Source organism: Chelonia mydas, chromosome 3 (assembly GCF_015237465.2).
Source record: "Chelonia mydas isolate rCheMyd1 chromosome 3, rCheMyd1.pri.v2, whole genome shotgun sequence".
NCBI classification, from domain to species: Eukaryota; Metazoa; Chordata; order Testudines; family Cheloniidae; genus Chelonia; species Chelonia mydas.
The window spans coordinates 32172492-32189246 of record NC_057851.1 but is presented as its reverse complement, the minus strand read 5'-3'; the positions used below and the strand labels follow the sequence as shown (position 1 = coordinate 32189246).

Here is a 16755-nt window from a genome sequence, read left to right as displayed (position 1 = left end):
TCTTATATAGGCTCCTATTACCCACCACCCCCATCCCGATTTTTCACACTCACTATCTGGTCACCCTACTTGAAGGGACAAAATGGCACCTATGCTCCATGGTCTGCCCTGATTTTAATATCAGGGGTCGGCAACCTTCAGCACGCGGCCCATCAGGATAATCTGCTGGCGGGCCGTGAGACATTTTGCTTACTTTGACCGTCCACAGGCACACTCCCCAGCAGCTTCGGTGGCCGCAGTTTGCCGTTCCTGGCCAATGGGAGCTGCAGGAAGCAGTGCGAGCCGCAGGGACATACTGGCCGCAGCTTCCCGCAGCTCCCATTGGCTGGGAATGGCAAACTGTGGCCATTGGGAGCTGCAGGGTGCCGTGCTTGCAGACTGTCAACATAAGCAAAATGTCTCACAGCCTGCCAGCGGATTACCCTGATGGGCTGCATGTCGAAGGTTGCTGACCCCTGTCTAATATGTTTACCTGCTTTATTTAAGATTTTGATTTTACTCATAAAGGTAGAGGCTGCCTCTCTGTTTATGCCATTCTGAGCAGCTGAGGTCAGCACAGGATTTTGACCTAGCAGCCCCCTGCTTTACTTGGAAGAGGTCTGGGAACAGCGTATTTTCAATGAGGAGCATTTGACTTGGATATTCAGTACTCTGACGGAGCTCGAAGCTGCTGTCTTTCTGGGCCAGTTGCAAGGATTGCCCCTCTAGCCCAGGCTTTTGAAGGGTGGATGGAGTAAAAGGGGTAATAGCCGGGGGTAGGGGTGGGGATGTATTAGCCTGGATGAATACAGAGGCTGTAGCGGTTTTTGATCTGGCTAGTGCAGTGTGTAATATCGGGTATATGTTTTTCCTGTAACTCTTTTTACATGTGCCAAGAGGTTGTTAAGCATGTTTTTATAAATATAAATAAATGCCTGATTCCTGCACATCCTACTGCTGCCACTGTCTGACTCTCACCCCTCTGGCTGCTGGTGCCACTGTGAGAATCTTAGGCCCAGACTGGAGCCTCGCATTCTCTGCCGATGGGCAAAGGCGTTTTCTAGTTAATAAACTCAACGTAGCGCTGATTCTTGAAACACTTCAATTCCAGCTAAGTCCATCCACCTCCATTGCTAAACTGAATCTCTGCTTCCCAGTTGCTGAAGTTCCTGCCATGGCTTGACTGTTGTATGGCTTTAAACAGTCCCCTGCCCTATTTTCTAATGTTGCTCTTAGGGTGCAGTCCTGTGTGTATACAAGGTTAACTCCTCTGCATGGGAGGTACTGGACTTTGGTCTAACCTCAAATCATAGTGGTTAGTTTGCTCAATTGGAGCCAGACAATGGTTGAATACAAATATTTACTGACCAGCAGATGGCCTCAATGTGTTTTTCTTGCCATGTCCACTTTTCCAGCAGAGTACAGCTATAACTGATATAATGTTAGATCTTTAGCCCAGCTGTAAATTGGTCGTGTGGTGATTTTTCCTTTTAGCTTCTGAATGACCTTTCAAATTCTAATCTGCCCCACTTTGAGACTCATCAAATTAAAAAATAATGTCTCTATTGCTGGGCTCCTGTCCCATGGCAAAGAGCTGGCTGCTGCTGTTGCTTCCTGAGCTTTTTCCCGCTGAAAGTCTCCAACTATGTCTTTGCTATGGGGAGTATAGAGGCATAGCTCCGGCACTGTAGCTATGCCAGCAGCATAACCCTGTCGTGTGTAGACAGCCCACATCAATGGAAGAGTTTTTTCCATTGTTGTAGGAACACTGCCTCCCTTAGCAACGGTAGCTAGGTTGATGGTAGCATTCTTCCATTGACCTAGCTGTGTGTACACCAGGGTTAGGTCAATATCGCTACAGGGCTCAGGGGTCTGGATTTTTCACAACCCTGAGTTCCATAGCTTCATTGATGTAAATTTTAAGTGTAGACTGGGCCCCTGTTTTGTGTCTCAGGGCTTCCTATTTCCAGGGAAGGAGTAGATTTTTCAAACAGATTGCTCTTTCTCTCAGTTCGCTAAGCTTCAGTTTGTCCACCCATTTGGCCTTCTAAATTGACCCAGTACCTAAATGCTTCTACTAAAATGGTCACCAGTGAAATAGTTAGCACTGGTGATTATATATCATCATCAACATTGTGCTTCAGAGTCAACAGTGCGTTGAAATGAATGGGGACACTTCGCATCTCCTTTAGGTGCTAATCCCCCTGAACAGATCCTGATTTAAAGACCCAGGGACAGGCGGCACAAAGCTAGCATGGAAGTTTTAAGAATGCTTTTTACAGCTCAGACATACAAGGTCTAGGATGCTCAGGGTATATAAGCTTACTAGACTAATGTGAGAGAGTGGCTGATGGGCAGTTTACATTAAAATTGGCAGAAGAAATATGCACAACAATGGCATGTCGAAAGTGCAAGAAATTAGTCTGTTTTCCAACATGATTGAGACACAAATTCCATATAAAATTCTTTCAAGGATGATCTGGTAGCAACTGCTATCTGTTTCTTTATATGACTGCATTCTTTTGAAGTGACGATTTTATATTAAACTAAACTACTCTAGGCCAGATCCCCACTGGATGTAAATCAGTATAGTGTCATTGTTTTCAGTGGAACGACACTAACTTACACCAGATCTGGCCAAAATACAAATTTAAATAACCTTTGAGAAAACATTCCTCCTTTTCTTCTCACTAGCAGCTTTCTTTACAAGCTTAAGTCTTTATTTCTGGATCTACATTTGTAAAGGACTAAGATTTATAAGTCATTCAAAAGTAGAATCAACCTATTTTTAAATCCACAAAATTATCACAGCAAAATGCCTCATGAAAATAAATTGAGAAATGTGGGCACGTTAGCAGTCAGAAGTTTGTCAAATGGCGGAAAAGGAAGATGAGTGGGAGGCTTGAAGGGGACTGTGTTATTCTTATTGCTTCAGTCCTCTTTCTGTAGAGCGATGGAAACATATTCAGTTTTTATTCAGTCTTAGAGTCTGATCCTGCAACAGTCAGAAACATGAGCAAAACTTATGTATGTGAACAGTCCCACTGACTTCACTGGAACTACTCACACGAAGCCTGCAGAAATGAGTCCTAATAACTTAGTTCTGGGTGAATTCAGTACAAATTTTATATTTTATTAATTTATGGGATTCCATTATCACAGCATTGAAGTGCCATTCATAATTGTGAAGTAAGGAGGTATTATCATCCTCTTTTAACACATCATGAAACTAGTGTACTGAGAAATTAGGGGTCAGGTTTTTGATAGAACTTAGCACCCAATGCATTAAGCTCCATTAAAAATATGGCTATAAGTGCCACAATGGGAACTGCTAGGTGCTGGCACTTCTCAAAAACTGGCCCTTATTTAGGTACTTAAGTGGGAGCTGAGCTCTTTAGACACGCTCCCTTCAACTGTGGGTGCCGAACACTAGAGAATTGGGCCCCATGTGACTTCCCCCAGGTTAGACAAGAATTCAGTGTCACAGACAGGGATAGAATTCAGCTCTCCTGAGCCCAAGTCCAGTGCCATAATCACAAGACCGACCAGTGGTGGAGCCAGGTTTTGCAACTGAGCCTTTCATTGGAGATGGGATGGGAAGTGAGCCTGCCTGACACTCACCTGGCAGCACGGCTCCTGTCCCAGGGGGCTGGGCCTGGCTTCCCCTCCAGGTGTTGCAATCTGATGCACAGGGTGGCAGCGCCATTCAGGTTTGGCCCGGGCATCCCTCTGTCATGACAGAGTATCAGCTGGGCCAAATTTGAGTGTGTGGCACTGCAAAATAGTGCACAAGATGACAACCCCACAATCCAGGTGAGTGCAGGGCAGGCTTGCTCTTTAGCTCTGTGTGAAAATTCATGTCATACCCTTCCTTTTGTCAATTGCATAGTATGCTAGAAAAAGGTGCCATACATACACCTAAATGGCTGCTGGGGTGGGGACAGTTGCCTCTGCCACCTTTCTATTAGCTTTGTTGCTGAGAACGCTCTTCCTCTCTATTAGTATATAAACTTGTTAGATTATTAATTAATCTTTATCCCATTAGCACATTAACAGTGGCATTTCGAGTTGTTTTTCTCTAGAGCACTGAGTGCAGATCAGTTAACAAGATCAGGGCTGTGCAATCCACACCAGCCTTCGGTGGTGTGCTTTGGTCATTTCCATTTGTATCGCTGTGTAAATACATTAAAGAGGAGAAATACATTTTATTCATTGTTATTTCAACTGCTGTCTTTATCTTTCCCTGCATGCTCAGCTTTTCTCTCTCTCTCTCTCTCTCTCCACCACATACACGCTTTTGGATGTCTTATCCTTTTCGCTACGTCCCATCTATAATATGTATTCCTAAGTTTTGTATATTTGTTAGGGGGAGATGGTCTTTTAATGCAACATTTTTGTGTGTGATGACTTGTTGCATGATATTATTATGAAATAAAAATTATAACGCTCCCTACCTCCAGTCTTTGATAGCATATAGGTAATGTATTCTATCCAAACAGGGATTGCTGAATGGTAGTTTTGAACACTGGATAGTCAAAGGGATACATCTTCCTTTGAAAGATTCCCATATTAAAAAATGAAGAGTTCCCAGATATCTGCTCTGACAAAATCTGCCATATTTTTAATATCAGTTGGATGAGATATCTGTTGTAACTGGGTCTGGTGCCATGTAATTTGCAACATAATTTCACTGTCTGTTTATCTAGCCATCCATCCGTCCATCCATTCATATGTATATAAAGCAGTCAGAAAATCTGGTGACTGTTGATAGATCATAAATCAGCATCTGCTCTCAACAACATGTGAATACAAATGTGATTAAATTTGACATTCTGCCCATTTTTCAGTTATCAGATTTCAGAATACTGTTTCTTTCCACCCAGCTTTCATAAATAGTACCTTAACTCCCTGTGTACCTAAAAACCCAGTGTCACTTATCAAAAATAAATAAAGTTGTGAAATTACTTTAGAAATGATTCCACAAACAGGTTATCAACTAACCAATAATTCTATAGAAAAATCTTTGCAAGAGTTCATGATACTTGGGAAATTTCATTCAGAATTCATTCATTCAGAATAATGTCTCCCACACACACCACAGAATGTAGCTAAAGCCAGAATCCACATACATTACTGTCCTGGTATCGTGGAATTGCCTGTGGAACTTCTGACTGAGGGTTAGGGATATCAGATATTTATACTCAGCTTTGATCCCATTGAGAGTGTACAGATACTATAGTATATAGATTCTATCCATAATATTACATAAAAGAATATTAACGTTGCACAGTGAAGCACATAGTCAGGAAATACTAATGTGAAGTTTATCTCTGCAGCTGTAACTCTGCCCCATTGTGTGTCATGATTTAAATACATATTAACTGTTTTCCCCTGCAGAACCCTTGCCTCCCTTGGGAAGCAAGTTGGATAGTGCATAATGAATGAGTCATTTGATCAAGATTTATCTTAATCCCAGCTATTCAATCTGTGGCTCCTCCAGCTCATTCACTATTCACCATCTAACAATGGGGCGTTGTTAAGGTTGCGCAGGCAACCCTGACTTTGCCTTTCCTGACTTTTGAATACTTGTTTCTTTGTGTAACCATAACATATTTGTCAAGTATGTTTTTTAATGGAATTTCCAAAGGTTTGTAAATGAAAAATATAAAACAAAGTTATTCCATCACATGGACTGTTTGCTAGACAACAGGAGAAAGAACTCCTCATTAAGTACATGATTTTGAACACTGATTGACACCTGGGCTACATTTTCAAAGGGTGTAGCCTCCCGGTTTGTGGCTGCTATTTGCACCTGGAAATACGAACTATAGAAACAATCAGAGTATTTGCAATTCTGACTTACTGATTTATATCTGCGGTTAGGTTTCTGCCTGTGTAGATGCCTATAAGGTCTTCATTACTGTTGTACCTGAGTGCCTCACAATCATGTAATGGATTTTATCTTCACAGCACCTCCCTATGAAGTAAGGAGGCATTCTCTCCATTTTACAGTTGGGAAACTGACACACAGGAAAGTTGTGGCTCAGGTAGGAATTCAATCCACATTTCCTGAGATCCAATCAGTGGTGCCAAAACTGGGCGGGACCAGGGGGCCATGCCCCCCACTTTTTAACATGGATGTAGTTTGGGGGGCCAGAGCTACACATTTGTGTAGAGCTAATAGAACTCTGAGAGGTCATATACTGAATGTGAATTTCCCTCAACTTATATATGCACAATGGTAACAGAATATTGGAAGACTGTGAGTAAAAAACAATTGTTGCATGAGAGAAACCAATGCACATGTGCAAACCAGATATTTTTTAAACTCTTAAAACCTGGCCAAATCAGCAAAATTTTTCATTAGACGACTGGAAAGCACACTTATAACTAGAGACTATGGCCTCAGTTCAGCAGTAAACCTTTCTTCAGCAAAGCACATGCTTAACTCTAAACATATGCTTAAGACCAGTTGATTTGGTGCTTAAATGCTTTACTGAATTGGAGCCTGTGTCCCGTCCAGATTTTAAGTTTCTACCTAAATCTAAGGCAGTAGAGTTGTTAAACAATAAAGTAAAAAAGTATAATGGTAAAAGTGAATGTTTAGTTCTCTTCCTACTTGAAAAAGGCTGAACCATTTTGCTCAAACTTTCCACAATCTTTTACTATCAATCTAAGATCAGACACTCAAAAATTCCACTGGAAAGGTGAATGATTGAGCAAGTTATAAGCCACTGACCATGACTCTGTAGAATGCAATCTTAACCATCACTCTCTCTATGCACTCCGACTGTAATACAAGCACAGGGTTGTATGCATTCCTTTGGCTGGCAGTCTGGAGAATACCACTCTTCTAATGTTTAACTGCGTCTGAAAGGATTTTTTTTTCCACATTGCACATCCCAAGACATTCAGGGAGTTAACAGCATGACTCAGTTACTATCACCTAAAGAAAAACCATGATTATCTAAACAGAAATGTCCATTCTCAGCCAATCCCTGCACACTAAAGACCTTTGAAAATGTGGAAGAAGGAGACATTGCCCTGCATTTAAATATTAAATTTAGAGTAAAAGCATCTTTTTAAAATGTAAGGCCTTTTTCTCAAGAAGACAGCACTTGCGGGTAAGGATTTGGCTTTGCTCTGGCATCTCAAGTGTGAGAATATTTATGTGCTAAGGAAAACAGACAAAGCCACAAATTAGTTGCCTGGTCACTCACATAGACTTTAAAATGTACGCTTACATGCATTAACAACCTATACTTTTCTGCTCACTGAACATTGGCTCAAAGAAGCCTGCATCCATATGTCACAGTTATCGGTTTACTTTTAAGCTCCAGATGATCTGTTAAATTGCAGAAGAAGTGTGGGAGGACAGATGGTGGGCTAACACTTCTTGTTGTTCTATATCTTTTATTCTGTATAAATCTATGCTTTCATTTGTAATGGTTAACTCAGAAAACCACTACCAGCTCCCCACTACTATTGTAAAGTTCCATGTAGCCATATTTCCGATGAATTGTAAATTGCTTATTAATAGAATATGCTAGCCACAATAAGGAGGATCAGGCTTTGTATGTTGCCCTTTGCCTTGTTTCCAGGAGGGGAGATTCGCATACACACCTTTCTAAACAGCTGTAGTTACTATTTGGTCTTGAAAATCTTATTCCAAAGGCAATGGGGGGAGGATTGCCAATCTTTGCAATAGCATCATTTATTTAGTGAAAAGTGAAATTTTGCAGGTGATAAGGCATTAAGGTAGTATAGTGAATGAGACCCAAGTTCTAGCACTGGTTCTGACATAGATTTCATATTAACCCTACGTACATTACTTACAGAACTATTATCTGAACTTCAGTCTGCTCCACTATTTTTTATGAACCAGACCTTTTACATTTATTGATTTTGTGTGTGTGTGTGTGTGTGTGCGTGTGTGTGTTTGAGGCTCCCTTTAATGAACTGCCTGGACACAAGGCCTGGGCATCAGAGGAAAAATACAGAGGAGAGATGATTGTACATATTGTGCCTCAGAAATAACTTTTGTTTTAAACCTGTACAGTTACTAACATCTACAATGAACTGCATTAAGTTTTCCCTTTGCTTCATGAGCCTTGTATATTTCATATGAAGTGTGTTTGCTCGCTACACAGGATTTCCCAAGTGTTCACCGCTGTATATTTTTTTAAATTGTGCACTGTACTGTAATGTATAGGAAACATAGCACCGTATAGTGTAACAGTAGAGTTCTAAATTTCAAGCCAGGTACATAAATCTGGTATGATTCCTTACATACGGGGTTTGAAGACAGGTGAGAGAATCACCTTTGAAAGGATCTGTTCATCCCTTGATCTGTTTTATGCTTAAACTGCAGATGGGCATTGTGAGAAGACTAGGCTGATAGCTGAGAAGGGATCTCTGCTTAACTTAGTAGTTTGTGCAACTAATACAGGACTTCAGTTTTAATACCTGTACAATATGAGAACACTCATAATGGCTATTAATGTGTTGCATGTACCACAAGATTAAGGGGAAAGGAAAATGGACCCAACTAGAAGAAAGAACAAAAATGTATTTAGTTTATAGTCTCTAAGGTGCCACAAGCACTCCTTTTCTTTTTGCGGATACAGACTAACACGGCTGCTACTCTGAAACCTCTTAGTTTATATGGTGAATCTTGGTATTACATATTAAACTACCAAAAGTAGCAAAGTGTGGAAGTTCAGTGCAGTAATCTATATGTTCGTCCGGGGCAGGTCTGGACCCTCCTCAAGCAGCATAAGCAATACTTGGCATTGCGAGCTAGGGAGTAGCTCCATTCTCAGCTGGCACACAGTTCCAGCTCCCAGCACAGTCAAACTCCATCCCCTCATAATCCCCACTCATAACACCTTCAGCTTTCCTCCTGTGTAGGGTGACCAGATGTCCCGATTTTATAGGGACAGTCCCAATATTTCGGGCTCTTTCTTATATAGGTTCCTATTATCCCCCACCCCCGTCCCAATTTTTCACACTTGCTGTCTGGTCACCCTACCCCTGTGTCAGCCCACCAATCACCTGAATGAACAAGTTTGCTTCCCTCTCATACCACAATGTGCCACAATGAGACAAGCTGACCCCTTTTTATTTCTTCAGTACTTCTGCTAACTCTGTGAGGAAGCCACAGCCACCAACTCCTGTGACTGCCACAGCCTTGTGGGAAGGTTCTTGCTGCCCACTGCTCTCACCTCCATCTTCATTGCACTTACTGGGAAGCCAGAGATGTTGTTTCTCTCTCTGCACTGCCACCTAATTGGATGCCTATGATTTCCTGTTCCTCTTTTCTGCAGGCAGTGCGGGTTCTGGTGGAGGCCACCTGTCTCCAGCTCCATGCCAGCAGATTGCTCCCCTTTCTGTCAGTGGGAATAATTCTCACTTACATTTATGGTCTTTTTTACCCCTAATGGTACCAGGAGCTCAGCTAGTAGTGAGCAGCTGTAGTTTATTGCTGATGATCCATAGCAGCCCTATTGGCTGGTTGTAGAGGCCACGCCCCTTTCCCCACCAGATCCCACCCATTTTCTGGAATGTGCTTTCCAGATCATGCCCTGTGACAGAGTTGATGCTGCAGGTAGCTTGTTCCACTGCCCAGTTCATCATTGGGTGGGGTTTCTGTTACAGCAGCCCTGGGAACAGTGACTCAAGCCCTGCAAAATGTACTGCAGGTGGACGAGGGGGAAATTCTGCATTTTAGCCACAGTGTTCCAGTCATAATTATATTATTATGTCTTCCTGTTGTGCAAAAAAAGCTTACAAATTTAAATAATTGGGAAAGGAGAGAAGGCACGGGAGACCAAAACGAAGGCCACAGAGTAGGCCTGGGGTCACGAGGATTCAATTAAAATGGAACTAATCTAATTAAAGAGATCTGTAAACCTCTGATTCCCTCTCTGCCTCCTCCTTTAATGTAAAAGCTGAGAGACACAATAGGAGCTAAGTATAAGGCACTTGGTCTCACAGACCAGGATTCTCAGTTCATTCATTTTATTTGGAGTCAGTCCAATACGAAGGATCACCTGTACCTTCTTGTTCTCTTGCTTGTTTCCTTGTATTGGCTGAGAGAGGATACAAAAGTTCTTTCCTTCCATCTCTCTCTCTTTCCTTCCTCCCTTCTTTCCTCCCACAAATTTCTGGGGCTCTGAATTAAAGCAGATACCTTGTGAGTGTCTCATGCCAGGTTTGAATAAAGTGGTAAAAAGAAACTGTCATAATAAAGAATTTTTTTTGAATGGCATTTCCATTACAAACCTATTCTCATGGTCATTGATTAAACAGAGCTGCTGTCTGGCCCCCATGCAACGTCATGCCAACAGTAGGCAGCTGACCACCAGAATTCCTGTGCCAGGGCTCAGACTGGCTATGCTCATCAAAGCTATGAGCACCATGTAAAAGCTGTGCTGAATGAATGGTATATAATACATAACATTGTAATTAAGCAACTCATAACAGTGTAACTTTCACTGGGTTTTATAGCATGATTTTTTAAAATCAGAGCTAATAGGAAAATCAGCCACATCAGTAATACGCTGATGCACATTATGCCACTACTGTACAACGATCAAAGTGGGGAGGCATAGGTAGACAATGTGTACCACATGTCCTGCCCACAATTCTCACCACTGCCAGTGAAAAATATAGGGGAGAAAAGATAGAAAAAGGGAGGGAAAGATGAGAAATAGTTAGAGCACACTATGATTTCCCACCCTCTCCTCTTCAGCTTCAGCAATATCAACAGAACATGTATGTAGCCATGCTTCAGGGAAGGATGTAGTAAGAAAGATACCGCCCTACTGGAACAGTGGAAGGAATTCAGAGAAGTGCAACAAAAAATGAGTAAGGCATAAATCCTCATCTTACTACCGAGCTATTTGCATAACACTGGAGACCTCTGGAGAAGAAAGAAAAGCTTCACTTCACCAGACCATGTCAGGGATTTCCCACCACTCTTCCCTTAGCTCAGCTCTGTTCCACCTAGGGTGACCAAATGTCCCAATTTTATAGGGACAGTCCCAATTTTGGGGGCTTTTTTGGTTCTAGGCACCTATTACCCCCCACCCACATCCCGATTTTTTACACTTGCTATTTGGTCACTGTAGTTCCACCCCCAGACCTTCTCTACACTCCCACACACAGGGAGCCCACCCACACTGGGCTCCATGAAGGGCTGTGCACCCCCACCCACCCCAATCTCTTCTGCTGTTGCACAGCAGAATGGTCACATTGCTGCTGTCAGAAAGTCTTCTTCCCATCCTTGCTAAATAGGGGCTAGGACTAGTTCCTAAAGGGCTGCAGAGATAGAATGAGGAAAGATTAAATTTAAGATTAAAATAGTTAAATACATATCACTTGGCTAAGCAATGACTAGAGAACACCAAGGAGGGCGAGGAATCTAGCATGGTAGAACAGAGTCTGATTAGGAGTAACAGGATGTTTTTTTTGTTTGTTTGTTCAAACTAGAAAAATATGGATATGTACCACATGCATGCCCTGAATGGGCTAATGTGGCCTGAAAGGCCAATTAACATATCAGGCTGCACTTGGAGGGGAGAGCCAGGCTTAACTCATCCTGCAGCTAGTTAATATAAAGTAAGGACATTTGTAATAGGCTCTGTGCCACAAAAAAGAAAGAAAGGAAGGGATGGATGGATGGAGGGAGGGAGTGCCTGTCGGCAGGGAGAGAGTCTGCAGTTACTCTCTGGAGATGGAGATATAGTGAGGAGAAAAGCTCTGGGATCCTAACCAGACTAGGAAAAGGTTATGAAGAAAAACTGGACTTCTGGGGAAAGGAGAACCCCTGGGCAGGAGTCCATAAGAGAAGAATAGGACTGGGGTAGGGTTTTGAAAAGAGAATTAAGCCCAGAAAGAGGGGCAAGGCTAGGAAAGCTGGGCTATGGAAGAAGGCTTGGACTAAAGGGGAATGGAATAAAAGAGTGGCTTGTAGGAAGGAGCTTGTACCCTGAGACTGTCCCTGACGGGAAAGGGCAGCTGGGAAGAAGTAGGCTCCTAATGGAGCCTCCAGGAAGAAGCCCTGAATGTCAGTGGCTCAGGAGCCAGTCCCAGGGAGAAGTCCTGTGACATGGTGAGGAGGTACTCTGCAGAGCCCAGGAGTGGGGCAGATAGCACTGAGGATTCAGTCTGGGAAGGATGGGAGAGTTTTTGTTCCTTTCAGTTGGAACATTATCTTCCAGGAAAGGGTGGACAAAATCGTGACCTGGCCTGAGGACTAAGTTGTGGAAAGAGAGACCATGGGAGCAACCATCAGCAGAGGGCGCCAGGTGGGGTTAGAGTCACCATGGCTGGCTAGGAGGAGGTGCTCCTGTGGTAAGTGAACTCTTTCACAGTAGGATAAATATTAAGAAGAATGTTTTGTAACTGGGGCAATGGGGGAACGGGAGGGAGAAGTTCCTTCCCTAGAGATAGTGAAAGTGAGTCTGGACACACAGTACTATGCACTGTTTTTTAAAAAATCCCTGTATGTTATGGAATAGAGGACACATCTATATTCATATTGTGAGCTCTCTGCTGGCATTAGCTCTATGTGTCTGCATAGCACCTATCATATGCTGGTCTTGATCTCAGGTACTACGGTATTACAAAGAATAATGATTTCTATGATCCACTGAAGTGATCCCATGAAGTTGAATCTACATTGTGTTTTAGATACTCCACCTCACTGCCTCAGAAATCTTTAAACACCAAAGCCACATCCTGATACCCTTAGTCCTATTGAGCAGCACTTTACTCTACAAAGTGTCCCATTGACTTAAGTGGGAATACTTGTTCCTCCACTTTGAGCATCACCATTCCCTTTGTTTGATCTTGTCCAATCATTAAATTCCAGGCACTCTAGAATTACTCATTTGCTAAAGATCCATTTCCCCATTTGGAAACCTGGCCTAATAAACTAATTCCTGCAGATGCCAGACTTCTGGCCAGCCATCTGATACTTGTATCTTGCAATACGGTTAGCCCATATGTAACCACGATAATAGCAATAAAAATAAAGATGAATGCAAAAAGTAGAACAGATAGCTGAGCTGTTTGGCACTAAGGTAGTTCTGCTTTCTCTTCAAAGGCAAGTGAAATAGAGAGTTATATACTTCCCATGCAAATCACACAGAAAAACATAAACAAATGTTCAGTTAAAAAATTGAACATGTCATCGAGTCTTTAATGACTCTTTCTATGAAACTCTGGTAAAGTTTTGTCCACTCAAATGGACATTTACAAGAAATAAAGCCAAAGGGTGAAATTCTCTCCATTGAAGTCTTCAGGAATCTGGCCCAAAGTGTTAAAGCTTTCAAAGCAGCTGTAAAAACTTTCAGTGACTGATGCTTACATAGTTCTCTAATCCTCTCTCCCTCCTAACCATTCCAAAAAATGGACTGTGGGTTGTTTATAATCACTCTGCCTCCCACTTCCTCTAAGGAACAGGGTTGCAATGAGACCTGAGTCCGCCTTGGAAGTGGCACAGGCTTGCCCAGCGCCTGACAGCATTCACTGCCCTTCTAGCAGCAGACAGTTAGCAGAGTGCAACATGAGCTATAACATGCAGCCTGTGCTGTCCAGTCAGAGAAGGGTGTAATAAGGATCTGACCCGTAAGAAACTGGACTTGATTTCCTAGCCCCAACCAGGTTGACATAGGTCAATACCCTGGCCACTTTAGTGGCTACTGTTACAGGAAGGCTGATGTTATCTGCCCGAGGGGCACTAGCAGGAAGTATCCAATACACTAAGGAGACACAGTGCAGGAGAGGGAAGGCTTTTTCTACTCTCCTTGCACAAAGATCAGGCACTACCTTTCCCCTAATTTGCTGACACAGAGATTGTGTTATAGTAAAGTTCCATATCATTTCTATCAATTGCAATGTGCAAATTGCAATTGCAGTTATAATAAACTTTTTATAGGGCCGTGGTTTGCAGCTTGTATTTGTAGTTCATCTATCTATCTATCTATCTGTCTATCTATCTATGTAAACACTATAGACAAGCCCATGTTTTAAGGGTTCTCTCAGCATGGAGTTTATTAGGTTTTGAATTCAGGTATGGGAATGTAAATGTTGATTGGATTTCTTGAGTTTTCCGTTTATAATGTAGCAAAATAGTTTGGAAAGGAAAAACAATATAACACATGCTGATCACTCTGGAATTAGCTATACACTTGCCATTTACATATAAAATGCTTTATGCAAATATATTACTAACAGTAAATTGCCTCAAATAAATAATTTTGCTAACACTAAATGACTAACAGTGAATTAGTTTTGTATTCCCCATATAGCTGCATTTTCATATTGACTAGAGAGAGATTATGAGCTAAATGCCAACTATTTATGGTTAGGGCTGCTTCTATATTTAAGTGATGCACACTATAAAATTCATGGGATTTAGAATGCTATCAGTGTTCTGTCTCATGTAGGGGTGACGGACACCCTTAATTTGTAAGCATTAGCAAAATGAGATGCAGTTGCAGAACATGTAATTGGATCATCTTTGTATTTTATGTCAGCATGTCTAAGTACTGTTAAAGTATGCACAGTGCACACAACACAACCTGACAGCAATATAGTAGCTGGTTGTAGGCATGACAAATAATAGCAGACTTCACTTCTCATTGTATTTTTTTTTCTTTCCTAGGCACTATTCATTAAATAAGAAAGCTCTAAGGCTGCCTAGAAGTTTAATGGCTTAAAGATCTTTGTTACATTAATATGTTTCATAATCACAATTCCATTAGAAAAACACAGAAGACTGCCTTTGCTGTAAACCAGGGGAACCGTACGTCAACGGTCCCATCTTTTCTTATTGTCTTGTACTTTTTGTAACTTACAGTATGACAAAATGGAAAAGACTGAGCTAGGCAGTTCATATTATTGAGGCAATAAATAAGCTACCAATGGCAAAAACATGTTATGTATTATTATTATTATTATTATTATGCATTTCTAAGGAACCCATCAGCATAGTGTCTAGGCACCATTGCATACTTTAAAAACTAAATCATCCATTCTTCAGGGGACAGAACATTCTCCCCTTCCACATACATGTAAGCTGCTTATCTATATGAAGTTGCATCTAGGCAACCTATTTCAGGAGCATCTTGAAGGGCCATTCTGCCAGCTTCCCTGTTAGGGAATTGTGCATGAAGAGATGAGTATGATTGGTAACGCCTCGAACTGTAGTAGTGAATTCCACCGACAAAAGTGCTCCACAGAAGAACACTGTGCTGCTTGTAAGTTTGGGTTCCATCAGCCATGTTGTTTCCATGGAATGTGGCTGCCTTGAAAAAGGGTGGAAGAAAACTTTGAGATTGTTTGAGCCTAGCTTATTCAGGATTTGTTATGTAGAGGTGGTAGCCTCTCCATAACTCCAGTGGCCATCAGGTTCCATGGTAACTCCATCTTTTTAGCACCTCCACAAAAAAATCAAGCTATTTCTCTTACTTTCTGGGCCAGAAGAAAGAGACTGATTGTTATTGTTGTCCCCTCAAGTATGTAACAAGAAACACACATAGTATCCTGATGGGGATCCTAGCAGTGGCTGCATGCTAGATATTCCTAGCAGCAATAATAGGTGTTTTGGAGGCAGTTTCAAGAAGAGCTTATCTCATGTTAAGGCTACCAGTCTCAGGGAGCTATTCCAATCCATCATCTGAGTACAGCTATATAAAAATGGTATTTTCTGTGATCTATAATTTTAAATTAACTATTTTTGTTTTGTTGAAAATCATCCATAGGATTTTAACTGGGTTTTATTTTTGAGACTCCCTACCCCTCCATTCTTTCCACTGGAGAAAGAGGGGGTGGGAGAAGTAGAAAAGGAAGAAAATAGGGTACTAGAAAGCCAAAAACTGACAATTTTGGCCCACAATGGGCAAAAGAGAACTCTTTAGCATAAAGCTGGCAAATGCAGCTCCTGCACCAGCCATTTCCGATCCCCCAGAGATGGAGGCATGGCAGAACTCTGCTCTGACTTGCCTATTTTCCACTAGCTGAGGATTCATTAAGGACCCTACACCAGTGGCATAAATTAAAAGTACCTCAGCTGTTTTAACTCTTGCTGCCCCTCAGCTATTGCACCAAATGGAGCTAAAGCACAGGTAAGAATCTGGCCCTCCAAGTGTTTCCCTTTCTTTGTCCTTTTTTTTTAAATCTTGGCTTCTCTTGTGTTCTTTTCTCCCTTTCTCTATCTTTGGACTCATCTTTTCTTGTCTCCTCCCAGCTTTTCCCCTGTTGCTCTTATGCATACTCCTTAGAGATCGAAATGATCCATTCAGTCATCCAGACCACTGCCCTGCCAATGCAGGATTGTTCCCCTACAGTATGTTCTCTGTTCAAGTTTTAAGATCCACTATGTGAATTATTTAAGGGAAGTAGTAGACTTTCAAGAGAAGGACAAGATAATGTAGCAGGTCCTCTGGGACTCCTTTAATGAAGTATTAAAGGAGGCTAATTAATGGCAATTAGGATGGGGTTATGCAAAATAGATCCTGTCAAACTAACTTGATATTCTTTTTTGAGGAGATTATAAATTTGGTTGATAAAGGTAATAGTGTTGATGTAGTGTATTTCCTTTCCTTAAAGAGTTTTGTTTGATGTGGTACCTCATGGTGCTTTGATTAAAAATAACTAGAATGATATACAATGAATATGGCACACATTAACTGGATTAAAAGATGGCTAACTGATAGATTTCAAAATGCAGTGGTAAATGGGGAATCATTATCAAGCAGGTGTGTT

The 16755-nt window shown here is 41.7% G+C and overlaps 1 long non-coding RNA gene across 5 annotated transcripts in view; it reads left to right on the top strand.

Moving 5' to 3' along the window:
- LOC119565746 overlaps nucleotides 1-16755 on the top strand; it is a 128530-nt gene that overhangs the window by 28208 nt on the left and 83567 nt on the right. For 3 of the 5 annotated variants that reach the window (XR_006289383.1, XR_006289384.1, XR_005224582.1), the window contains exon 3: nucleotides 5950-6026. This is a non-coding gene — a long non-coding RNA (uncharacterized LOC119565746). Of the gene's footprint in view, nucleotides 1-5949; nucleotides 6027-9111; nucleotides 10689-14653; nucleotides 14890-16755 lie in introns of those variants that run through there. The other 2 variants (XR_005224583.2, XR_006289385.1) reach the window with 2 other exon arrangements.